This window comes from Cavia porcellus, unplaced genomic scaffold, assembly GCF_034190915.1.
Source record: "Cavia porcellus strain 051 isolate PalLab524CR breed Dunkin Hartley unplaced genomic scaffold, mCavPor4.1 scaffold_2, whole genome shotgun sequence".
Classification (NCBI taxonomy): domain Eukaryota; kingdom Metazoa; phylum Chordata; class Mammalia; order Rodentia; family Caviidae; genus Cavia; species Cavia porcellus.
This window is the reverse complement of record NW_026947485.1, coordinates 67,407,613-67,419,288: the sequence shown is the minus strand read 5'-3', so window position 1 is coordinate 67,419,288 and position 11,676 is coordinate 67,407,613.

The following is an 11,676-nucleotide window of genomic DNA, read 5'->3' as shown; positions in this document are numbered from 1 at the left end:
ATACGAATAAATGAATGTAATACAACACATCAACAGAGCCAAATCAAAAACCACATGATCTTCTCATTAAACGCAGAAAAAGATTTGATAAAGTCCACATTCATTCATGAAAAAATCCTACAGAAAATCAAAATAGAAAAAAATCAACTACAACAAACCAACAGACAACATCATACTAAATGTACAGAAACTTCAAATTTTCACTCCAAAATCAGGAACAAGACAATGATGTGCACTATTTGCTGTTTCCAGAGGAATTAAACAGTAGAAAAATAAAAGGAGTAATCATGAGAAAGGAAGAAGTTAAAGTATCACTATTTTCAGATGACATGATACACTACATAGAAGACCCCAAAACTCCACCAAAAGACTACTTGAGTTAATAAGCAAATTCAGCAGCATACCTGGATGAAAATCAACATTCAAAAATCAATAGTATTCTTTTACACTAACAACAAACTCACTGAGAGAGAAATTATTGATGCTAAAACTTTCACAATAGCATCCCCCCAAAAATGAAATATTTAGGAATCAATCTAACAAAGGATGTGAGAGATCTATATATTGAAATCCATAGTACTGTGAAAAAGGAGAATGATGATGATATCAGAAAATGGAATTATATTCCTTGCTCTTGGACACAAAGAACTAATATTGTGAAAATGGCCATACTCTCAAAACTGTTATGTATGTTTAATGCAATCCCAATCAAAATATCATTAGCATACCTCAGAAATCTAGAGAAATTATTTCTAAAATTCATTTGGAAACAAAGGTGACCTAAATAACAAAGAATTCAGGGCAACAAAGGCAAGGCAGGAGGCATCACAATCTCTGACTTGAAATTATATTACAAAGCTATTGCGATCAAATCAGCATGGCACTGGCAAAAAAAAGATGTGAGAATCAGTGGAACAGATTAGAAGACACAGAAACAACTACAAAGACACTCAGTCACCTTATCTTTGAGAAAGGGGCCAAACATGTTCACTGGAAGAAAGGTAGCTTCTTTGATAAATGATGCTGGATAAGTTGGCTTTCCACATGCCAAAGACTAAAGCTAGACTCATGTCTATCACCATTCACAAAACAAAAGTCTAAGTAGATCAACGATCTAGATATAACATAGAAACACTAAATCTATCTGAAGAAAAGATAATGAGAAATCTTGAAGACATAGAAGTAAAGAATTCATGAACAAAATAAAAACCATGTGGGAAGTACTTCAATGAATGAACTAGGCTCTCATATTAAAATTAAATTTAATTTAATTAAAATTTTAAAAATTTTGCACATCAGAAGAAATCACCAAAAAATTTTTAAAAACCCACAGATGTAAAAAATATTTAGCCAAATGTACCTCAGACCAAGGACTTATAGCCAGAATATATAAAGAATTCAAAAAAATTTCAGGTCTCCCAAATTTAATTTTTTGTACCAAACCATCAAACCACCTTGCACTTGCCAGACAGGTGCTTATGCCACTCAGCTAAATCCCTGGCCCTAGGTCTCTCAGATTTAAAGAGTCTATAAAAAATGGGCATCTGAGATGAATACACAATTCTCAGATTAAATAAATACATGAAAAAATGTTCAACACCACTGGTCATTCAAAAGATGGAAATTAAAACAACACTGAGACATCATTTAACTCCAGAGTGAATGGCTAACATCAGGAATTTAGCCAATAATAAATGCTTGTGAGAATGTAGAGAAAAAGGAACACTTCTCCACTGCTGGTGGGAGTGTAAACTGGTACTATCACTGTGGAAATCAGTGTGAAAATTCCTCAAAAAACTAGGAGTACAGTTTCCATTCAGCCAAGCTATTCCTCTTCTGGTTATTTTCTCAGAAGAACTGATAACACCACACCATTGCAATATATGTGCACCCATATCTATAGCAGCACAAATTGCAATAGCTAGATCTTGGAAACAATACAAATACCCATTAACTGCAGAAATGATTAAAAAAAAGATGTGGTATTTTTACACAATAGAGTATTACTCAGATATAAAGAAGGATAAACTTGAGATTTTTATAAGTAAATGGATGCAACTAGAGACCATAAATTCACAAATGAAATAAATCAGACTCATGTGTAAATATCATATTTCCTACTCAGTTTACTAAAAAAGTAAAGAAGAAGCAAAGTGCACAATCAATTTGTGAAAATAGAAGGGAAATAAAAACTGGTCAAAGTGAAAGAACAACTAGGATAGGGGAAAGGAGAAAAGAAAAACGAGAAACCATTATGTGTGTGTGTGTGTGTGTGTGTGTGTGTGTGTGTGTGTGTGTAAATACATACAAGACAGATAACTATACTTTAAACTCTGTTCATCATAAAGAACACATGTATTTTCATTGTCTGATTGTTTGATCATTTTGTATGCCTAAATCTTGTAATCTGAACAACTATTTTCAAGATGGCAATATCCAATATATTAACTAGTGTTAATTTCCTATTTCTTTTTACTTTTGAAATTCTGAATTGTTTTATTCTTTTTGCTTTTTTAATAAAAAGTAGCTCAGAAAAAAAAAGAGTTGACTGAGTGAGGCTAAAAGGCATTGTGAGTGACGGTGATAAAGTCATATTTATATAGCATGGATCATTTTCAGCCCAGTTCTAATTACTTCACATATGAATCACTTAATCCTCATAATAAACTTAAAAGAAAGCATTTCTTTTATATATACTTCCATTTTATATATAAATCAACTGAGTTATATGAAGGTGAGGCAAAATGACCAAGATTACATATTTATAAATGACAATGCTAGACATCAAATCCAGTCAACTAGACAAGCCCCTCTTCAGTATATGAAGTCATATGTACAGAGGCAAAGAGGTGTTACATATTACTGAATACTAGAAAACTAAGTTTTGTGACAATACATAAGATAAGGTAGAAAATCAGGAAATTATAACATAATATGAGAAGATACAAATGAGTAATCAGAAAGCAAACTATGAAAAGCTTCACATACCACATAAAGGTTTACACCATTTCAAACCTAAGAAAGTACAAACCAACAAAGGGCTTTGAATAATTGAGTGATATGTATTGATCAATTCAGTGCAAAAATAACTTAGGCAGTAGTAAACAGAATGGACAAGAGGGAAATCAATGTAGGAGACAGAGAATTGAGTTAAGAAGCAAGCATATTGATCTAAGAAACAGACTGCAAGTCAAGCTTATTGAGATATATGGGTGCAAGAAAACAAATTCAAATATTTGAGAATACGAAGACACAGAATTTGGAGAATTATCATTAATGGAGATTGAAAACACAGGAAAGGTAGTGCTCAGTAATGAAGTCAATGAGTGTGTTTTTAACCAGATGGCTGTGGATTCTAACAATCATGTTATGTCCCTAAACTGCAGAAGAATAAATATACAAGTAGTGTTTAAAGCTACAGCTATAGACAGAACTCACTCAACCCCATGTAGAATAATACAAAAAAAAAGACCAATGAATTTCCAATCTTTATTCATTTGAGTATTATCTTCAGTACTTTTATCATTTTAGTTTGTACTATTGTGCATCTAACAGTTTACTCTAAATTCACATATTTTGTACTTTATTGTAAAACAAAACTGGTACCACCACTAAAAAAATCAATATCAATTGGTAAATGACTATAAAAGCAAATACAATTTTAAATGTTTATATTTTAATTTGATGCTATACTTATAGTGCTTTGATGTCTACATTAGCTCATAAAAGTTGTTCTTTCTTTGCTGAGAAACTTCTCTAGAAATATTTGCTACAAACTATTAATAACATAAAAACTTACCACTATCTAAAATAAGAATTTAAAATAAAAGGAGTTATATTTGAATTTTCACTATATGATTGGATATTAAATTAATTTCCTGTTCTATCTTGAGTTGTTTTAGTTACTTTTCTTGTTGCTGAAACAAAATATTCCACACCCAACATTAAAGAGGAAAAGTTCACTGAGCTCATAGTTTGTAGAGGTTTCATTTAATTATTGGCTAGCTCCAACTCAGGGTGATATGTAGAGATCACTGCAGAAGAGAATAGTTCATAGTAGACAGAAGGCAGTAAACAGTCAGCTACCAGTGACAAACAGCCCTGTTTGTATCTCTTATATCTTATTAAGGCTACCCACTCTCAGGGTAAGCAGCACTCCAGGGTATGGAGCAGGCTTAATCCTAGCAATGCACCATGAATCAATCCCAGCACCACATCCTTGATTCCAGCATCACAAAACCCTGACCAAGCCACCTACAAAAAGCTGCACCTATGACTACCTGACCGTAGAGTATGGCCCACAACTTGGGAAAACTCAGTGCAGTGGAAGAAATGAAGAAAGTAGGCCAACATAGGTAAAGAAGGAGAATTAAATCAATAATAATGGAATTAAAAATATCAAAGTATATATATATATATATATATATATATATATATATATATATATGGTGGTTGACATGGGTTAATGCTAAAATTTATAGAGGTACATTCAGATTGGTTCTCAAGAATCCTGATGATAGAAGGAGCAAAGATGGCAGATAGATAACAACTGGCTACAGAAGCTCATTGAGATAGTCAACTTAGAATTCATCATAACACAGAGTGGGAGCCCCAAACAGAGGGAGATGAATTCTCTCATCCCAAGAAGAAATTAAAGCAACTTGCTGACCATCCGAGGTCCCACTGTGACTGGCTGAGGTCCTACCGTGACTTGCCAAGGTCCTGCCGCGACTTGCCTAGCCGTACAAGGTCCCGCTGCTTCGACTCACTGGAGGCACAGAAACATTGAGTTCAAGGGTTGGCAGGTGGAATGGAGAGCTGAGTTAGCATGGTGCCTACATCAACCTGTGGTGAGTGATGGGAGTAGAGCCATTCCACAGAAAGGGGGGCTCCGGCGGATGACATTCTGGGATGGGGCAGGACTGGCAAATACAAGGGGTATCAGTAACTTCAGTCAATTGTTCCCTTTTCAAATGGGATTGGTGGAGTGAGCTAGGCCTGGGTCATGTGACCCAGCTGAGAACCAATAGGTTATCTGAGGTCAAGTCCCTGCAGCAGTGGCGCACACTAACCACACTGGCTCAGTGGGGCCTCAGAGGTTTGGCTGGTCTGGAGGGGAGCAGAAGTGTGAAGGGTCATCTAGCCAATGTGCTTTAGAAGAATTGTAACCAAAAAAGAAAGAAACTGAGGCCTCCTGGAAGAAGCAAAAAAGATGGGAAGAAGAAGCAACAACAAAAAGTCCCCAGGCCCCAACCCTGAGAACATGGACCCAGGACAGGTAAATACAAAGGAGAATGAGAACAGCAAACATGCAATATCAGACACAGTGCCAGTAGACATAAAGAGATATATTCAGGACCTCATAGACTAGTTCAAAAGTGAAATATTTAGCCAAATAAAGTAAGATATAAGAAGATTAATAAAAGAGATACTAAGCACCCCTCAAGCAGACACAGACAGAAGAAGGGAGAAACTCAAACAAAGGAGAGAACCATTTGGTGAAGAATATAAACAAATATAGAATACATGAAGCAGATTCAAAATGATTACCAGGAAATTAAAAACTCTATGGAAAGACGGCAAATCGGCTTGAAAGAAACTAAAGATAGATTATCCAAACTGAAGGACCATTTTGCAATGTGGGAATATGAAAGGGAAAACTTTTTTAAAATAACAAGGAAACAAGCAGTAACAATATAAAGGCTAGAAGATGACAAAAAGATCGATAACTTGAAAATAAAGAATGTGAATGAAGAAGCTTGGGTACAAGCAAAGGAATTACAAAGGTTATTCACAGAAATAATTAAGGAAAACTTCCCAAACATAGGAAAAGGAAATGATATTCTGATATATGAGACATACAGAACTCCAGCCATCTACAACCAAAACAGAGCTACACCCAGGCATATAATAATCAAGATCCCTGAAATTCAATATAAGAACAGAATATTAAAGCTATTAGAGACAAGAAACAGACAACCTACAGAGGAAGGCCCATCAGAATAACCGCAGACTTCTCAGCACAAACCATCAAGTCAAGAAGAGCCTAGAGTGAAATATTCCAAGCCCTGAAAGAACATAACCTCCATCCCAGACTGATATACCCTGCTAAATGGTCTCTAGAAATTAATGGAGAAACAAGATGCTTCCAAGACAAAAGGAACTGGGGAAATTTGCAGCCACCAATCCAACTCTACAGAGAATACTGTAGGGCATTCTAGAGAGACAGGAAAGTAGTAAGATTCCAGGAATAGTGGCAGAGAGGCCTCAATGAATGGAACAGAAAACAGAATGAAGAAGATAAGCAGACAACTGATGGCAAAAAAAGAGCATAACAGAAATGAGGCAGAGAAGGTTTTATTCAAAACTGATATGATTGATAGTATCAAGTCTGAGAGTACAGGCAACTACACTGAAGATGACAAGACTCTATAATACACATTCTGGTTTGATAACTGCCAGTATTTGAAGTTCTATACTATATACAAAGTTGTGTTTTTATTAATACTGTTATATACTGATATATTCAATTATACTATGTCTGATGATATAGCCAATTCTATTGGAACTCTTCATACAACAGTCTTATATGTTTATTTCATTCCATGTGTTTATAGGAATATGTTTTGTTTTGCCTTGCTTTGTTTTGTTTCTCCTCTAATATAGAAAGGATAGAAATATGTGTTAAGACTCATGCATGTGTAGAATCCTGATCTTATGACACATGATGAAATGAACAGATACTTTGAAGAAAAAGAGACACTAAAATACCCGGTGCTAATCCTGGAGTGTCATAATGTGAAACCCAGAAATAGTATTATTCTTTGTTCAGAGTGATATTAGCCTGCTTGGGTTTATTCAATCTCAACATAATTGAAGATGTGGATAACTGCATGTATGTTTAAGTGTATAGGATTGATAACCATATTTATAAGTTTTTGTTGAATAGTTGAACAGAACTGGTTGCAGTCTCACTGTTTGAATCCCCACTTTATATGCTCCACTTTAGTATCTTGAATAACTATTTGTAAGAAGACAATCTGTAATCATCAACTAGTGATTTCTTACTGTTTATTTTTTTCTTTGAAATTATGTATTATTTCTACCTGTTTTCTGTCTTGTTTAATCTTTCTTTAAATTAAATTTTTTAAAAAAGACACTACAGTACCCACTGCTGATCCAGGAGTGTCACGATGTAAAATCCAGCAACACTATTACTCTTTGTTCAGAATGATTTTAACCTGTTTTAGTTTGCTTAAACTAAACATAAATGAAGATATGGATAACTACATACCATGTTTAAGTGTATAGCATTGACAACCATGTTACTAAGTTTTTGTTGGACAGTTGAACAGAACTGTTTGTGATCTCACTGTTTGAATTCCCACTTTACATGTTCCATTTTTGGATCTTGAACAACTATTTGTAAAATGACAATATGTAAACATCAGCTAGTGATTTCTTACTGTTCATTTTTTTCCCTAAATGTATGCATTATTTCTACCTATTTTCTGTTTTGTTTAGTCTTTCTTTAAATAAAATTTTTTAAAAGTCCTGATGATAACCAAATTCTCAAGAATCCAGATGATAAGGGGCTGGGGATTTAGCTCAGTAGCATAAGCGCCTGCCTTGCAAGCAGACAGTCATGAGTTCGATCCCCAGTACCGATAAAAAGAAAAAAAAGACAAAAAAAAAAAAAAAAAAAAAAAAAGAAAGAAAGAATCCAGATGATAATCAAATTAAGCAGTAACAACTCTTGGGTTATAAATAGCTAACGGAATTAAGTGAAGCAGATTTCACAGTTACTGTCCAATTTGACTAATTTGAATCTAGGTGTAGCATTAGCTCTCTTCCAGAATCTCTTCATCTCTTCTCTGTTCCTGTCCCAAGCCCGCTGTCCTCTCACCAGTGCCTGGTGTTCTAGTAAAGCAGGGCACTGTGCAATATAATGCTAGACTTTTCACCTTCAGGTACACTTACAGTTCACAACATCCTCGCAACAGCACAATGTCTCATACAATAAAGTTTTCATTCTCAGACAAACTCTCATTCATAATGTAAACTTTACTTAGTCAGCCAAAATAGACTTTAGCATTTCCATTGCCCTTAATCAGTAACGGTAATGGAAAGGAAAATAGATACCAAAGATAATATTTAGTATTTCAGGGGATAAACTTACTATGACTCCACAATGTTCTGCAAATATTCAAATAGAAAGAGTGAGCCTTAGATCTTTATGCAGATGCCACGATGATGATGCAATCACACGGAAAATGTCAGCAACTTTTACTGTTCCAAAAAAAGTGATTAATCATCTCCCATTTCATTAGCTCTTCATGCCTGACTCATTTTAATATGTGGTCAATAATTAATGTGTGATCCACAAGTAACACTTTGGGGGAAACTTTTTTACAAATCTAAAGGGTTTCCTTTACATTTTTCTAATCTCTGTTAAAATCATATGTTTCTACTTTCCCCTTATTGCCAAACCCATTAGACCTATGTGTCAGCTACACATCCTAAATATATGCAATCTTTTAAATTGTTATCATATAACTGTTTTAGGAGTAGACTTGTGCAGAATCTGAGCAGAGTTCTGAATTCTCAGACTCAACAATATTCATCTTAAATAGACTTTAGCATTTTTAAGCCTCACTCCAACTGAAACCTCCTAAGGTTAATAACATAAAGTAAATGATAAACAGATGTGAATAGCACAATTAGAATTTGAGAAACATTATATCTTTTTTTTTTTTTTGTCTTTTTCCTTTTTATCGGTACCAGGGATCAAACTCATGACTGCCTGCTTGCAAGACAGGTGCTTATGCCGCTGAGCTAAATCCCCAGCCCCTGAAACATTATATCTTTCAAATGCCCAACTCCAATTCAAAACTTAAACACAAAGACAACTATTTTGTGATGACTTGAGCATTATATTCAATCAACGGAGAATAAGAAGTTTTACTCTATAAAACTAAAATATAGGCCTACAGGAAATAAAGCACTAGAACTGAAATAAAAAATATAATGTTTATTTCAATAATAAAGCGGTTTCTAAAAAGTGGTAGAGTTTATATATTCTATACTTTTGTAATCTAAAGTCAGCTAAGAGCTATGTACAAAATTAGTATATTTCTAAGTATTAACATGAATTTAAAGAACATAGGAATAGTCACTTTCTTATATAGCTATGTATGACAGAAGAAAACAGCAAAAAAGAGAAAAAGAAAAAGGATAGAGGAAAGCAATGTTTGTCGTTTGCTTATTTCTTCCTCTCCATTGCCTCTTGACTCCAGGTGAACCCTTAATTATCTTGTTAAATGAGCATCACCTAAACTGTGGCCCACAGAGCAAATCAACCTGCTGGTTTTTTTTTTTTTTTTTTTTTTTTTTTTTTGTAACATCTTACTGGAATGCAGCAACACTGATACATTTATTTTGTAGCAGAGTTATATAATTGCAACGGATACACACTCTGCAAACCCTGAAGTACCTGTCTGTCCCTTTGCAATAGAAGTTTAGCAAATCTGCTCTAAAACATTTCCAAAATGGCATCTCACCCCCAACACAATTTTTCTGACTCTTAGTTTAGCATAGTCCTGCATTCTCTCACCAACAGAATATGGTACGTATTTTCAGTGCACCATCATAGTCCATTGTAAGCTTGGGGCAAAAGTGTTTGTATCTTCTCCCTGTGGATGCACGCTGAGCACCTCTGTGTTCAAGATATTGTCAGTTTAATGTCACTTGCATCTGATAAAAATCTGACATGAATAAGATTTTCATGTTTCATAAGTCTCATAACCTTTACTTTATGATAAAAATAATATTTCCTCCACCATTAAAAGAAAGGCAGTATCCAAGTATGATGGCACATGCCTGTGATCCCAGTTACTGGGAGAGTGAGGCAGGAAGATCATGAGTTCAAGCACAGCCTGAGCAACTTAGCAACATAGCAAGATCCTGTATCAAAGTTAAAAAGCTAAAAAGGGCTTGGGAGGACCATGCATTCAATTCCTAGTACCACAAGGGGGAAAAAAAAGATACTACCATGTTCTGATTAGGTTGCAGTTGAGGAATATCCTCAAAATTAGTGAATGTCATATTATTAATTGTTGCATTTTCCCTGTAAGTAAGGCTGAGTTCCAAAGGCAGATTGGCAGAAGGAAATTTCTATTCAAATAGTTACTTGGGAGTATTTTTAGGAAATCACATCTGTGATAGAGTAAGGGCAGTGGGACTGGAAGGAGAAAGAAGATGAGTTGTGATATATTTGCCACGGAGACCTCAGCCCACCCCATACTGAACCTGGAACTGGGTCGGCACTTCAGAGTGGTCCAGTGCTGAGGCAAAGGGTAGGCCTTCGTACTTCTGCTAGAACAATCGCTGGATATGCGAGCACTGAGTATGGATAGCACAGAGCACTGATCAGATGGAAGCAGCACCCCCCTGCTAAAGAGAAGGCTACGCCTGGAGAGGGACCACTTGTGAGGCTTCAGGAGTCCACATTTTAGCACTAAATGCTTTTAATCCAAAGAGCAAACTAGTGATGCCTCCAGGATCATGAAGTGCAGACTCTCAGAAGCTAAAATTATATAGGGGGTGGGAATAATCCACACACTGGAGATACTGGCAGGGATTTCTACTATATACAAGGTAAGCACAAAGATACTGACTCATTGTAAGTATATGCAATCAGATCTGCAGCATCTAGCTGTCAGTCTGTGAAAACTTGTCATATTATTCCCTTAAAATTATATTAGTACATACAAGGGACTTTTAGGTCAAATCATGAGATTCTTTTTAACCTACACAGCCTAAAGCCAATTGGTCCACTTAGAATTAAGCAGCCTAGCAGGAATGATTAAAAAGCATCTATCTGTAAGCATTCCCTGACTCATCACCATCTGGTCAAGTCTAATTATTACACAGCCATGGAAACTCCCGCTGGAAACACGGCAGGGAGAGTTCTTCTGAGGCTGCCATTTAGCATTGTAATGGCAGTGGGGAATAAGTGTGATGTATGACAGGCACTGTGTGCCAAGAGCCCTCACGCTAGTCCTGCTCCTCCAAGACCCAAAAAATAGCGAGATGCAATATTAAGCTCCCCATCCTATAATAACAGAGCGGAAGACACACACTATAAAAATACAGGAAAAAATGCTTGAATATTGAACAGCATGCCTCCTTCCTTCCACACTGATCAACAGGCTCCTCTCTCCAGCTACAAACACCAAAGTCATCTTTCAAATATTCCAGATGTTTCCCTGTATGCAAGACTTTCTCACTAATTTTTCAAACGAAGAGCACCCCTGAAACTTGGCTGCTGTCTCAGTCTGCTTTAAAAGACCGTCAGCAATTTTGATACCCACCACTTTTCACTCACTCTAGGTTTCTAGGTTTGCTATCCCTCCAGAACAAACATACAAATAAAAGCTAAAGAGAAGTAGGAAGAGAAAGCATGGTTTGCCAGGATGCTAATTCCTGGTAACTCACGTGGAGGGAGAGACTTATTGTGATAAGACTCTTGATTACAGACCATGAGACTCATCAAGATTCACAAGACTCACCAAGAAATCCCAACTGCAGCTAAGGAAATCTTTTAAAATCCCTCATTGTTTAGGGTGACATTCAATACAGGACCCACTAATTCCATCAGCTCAGCATTTTATATGG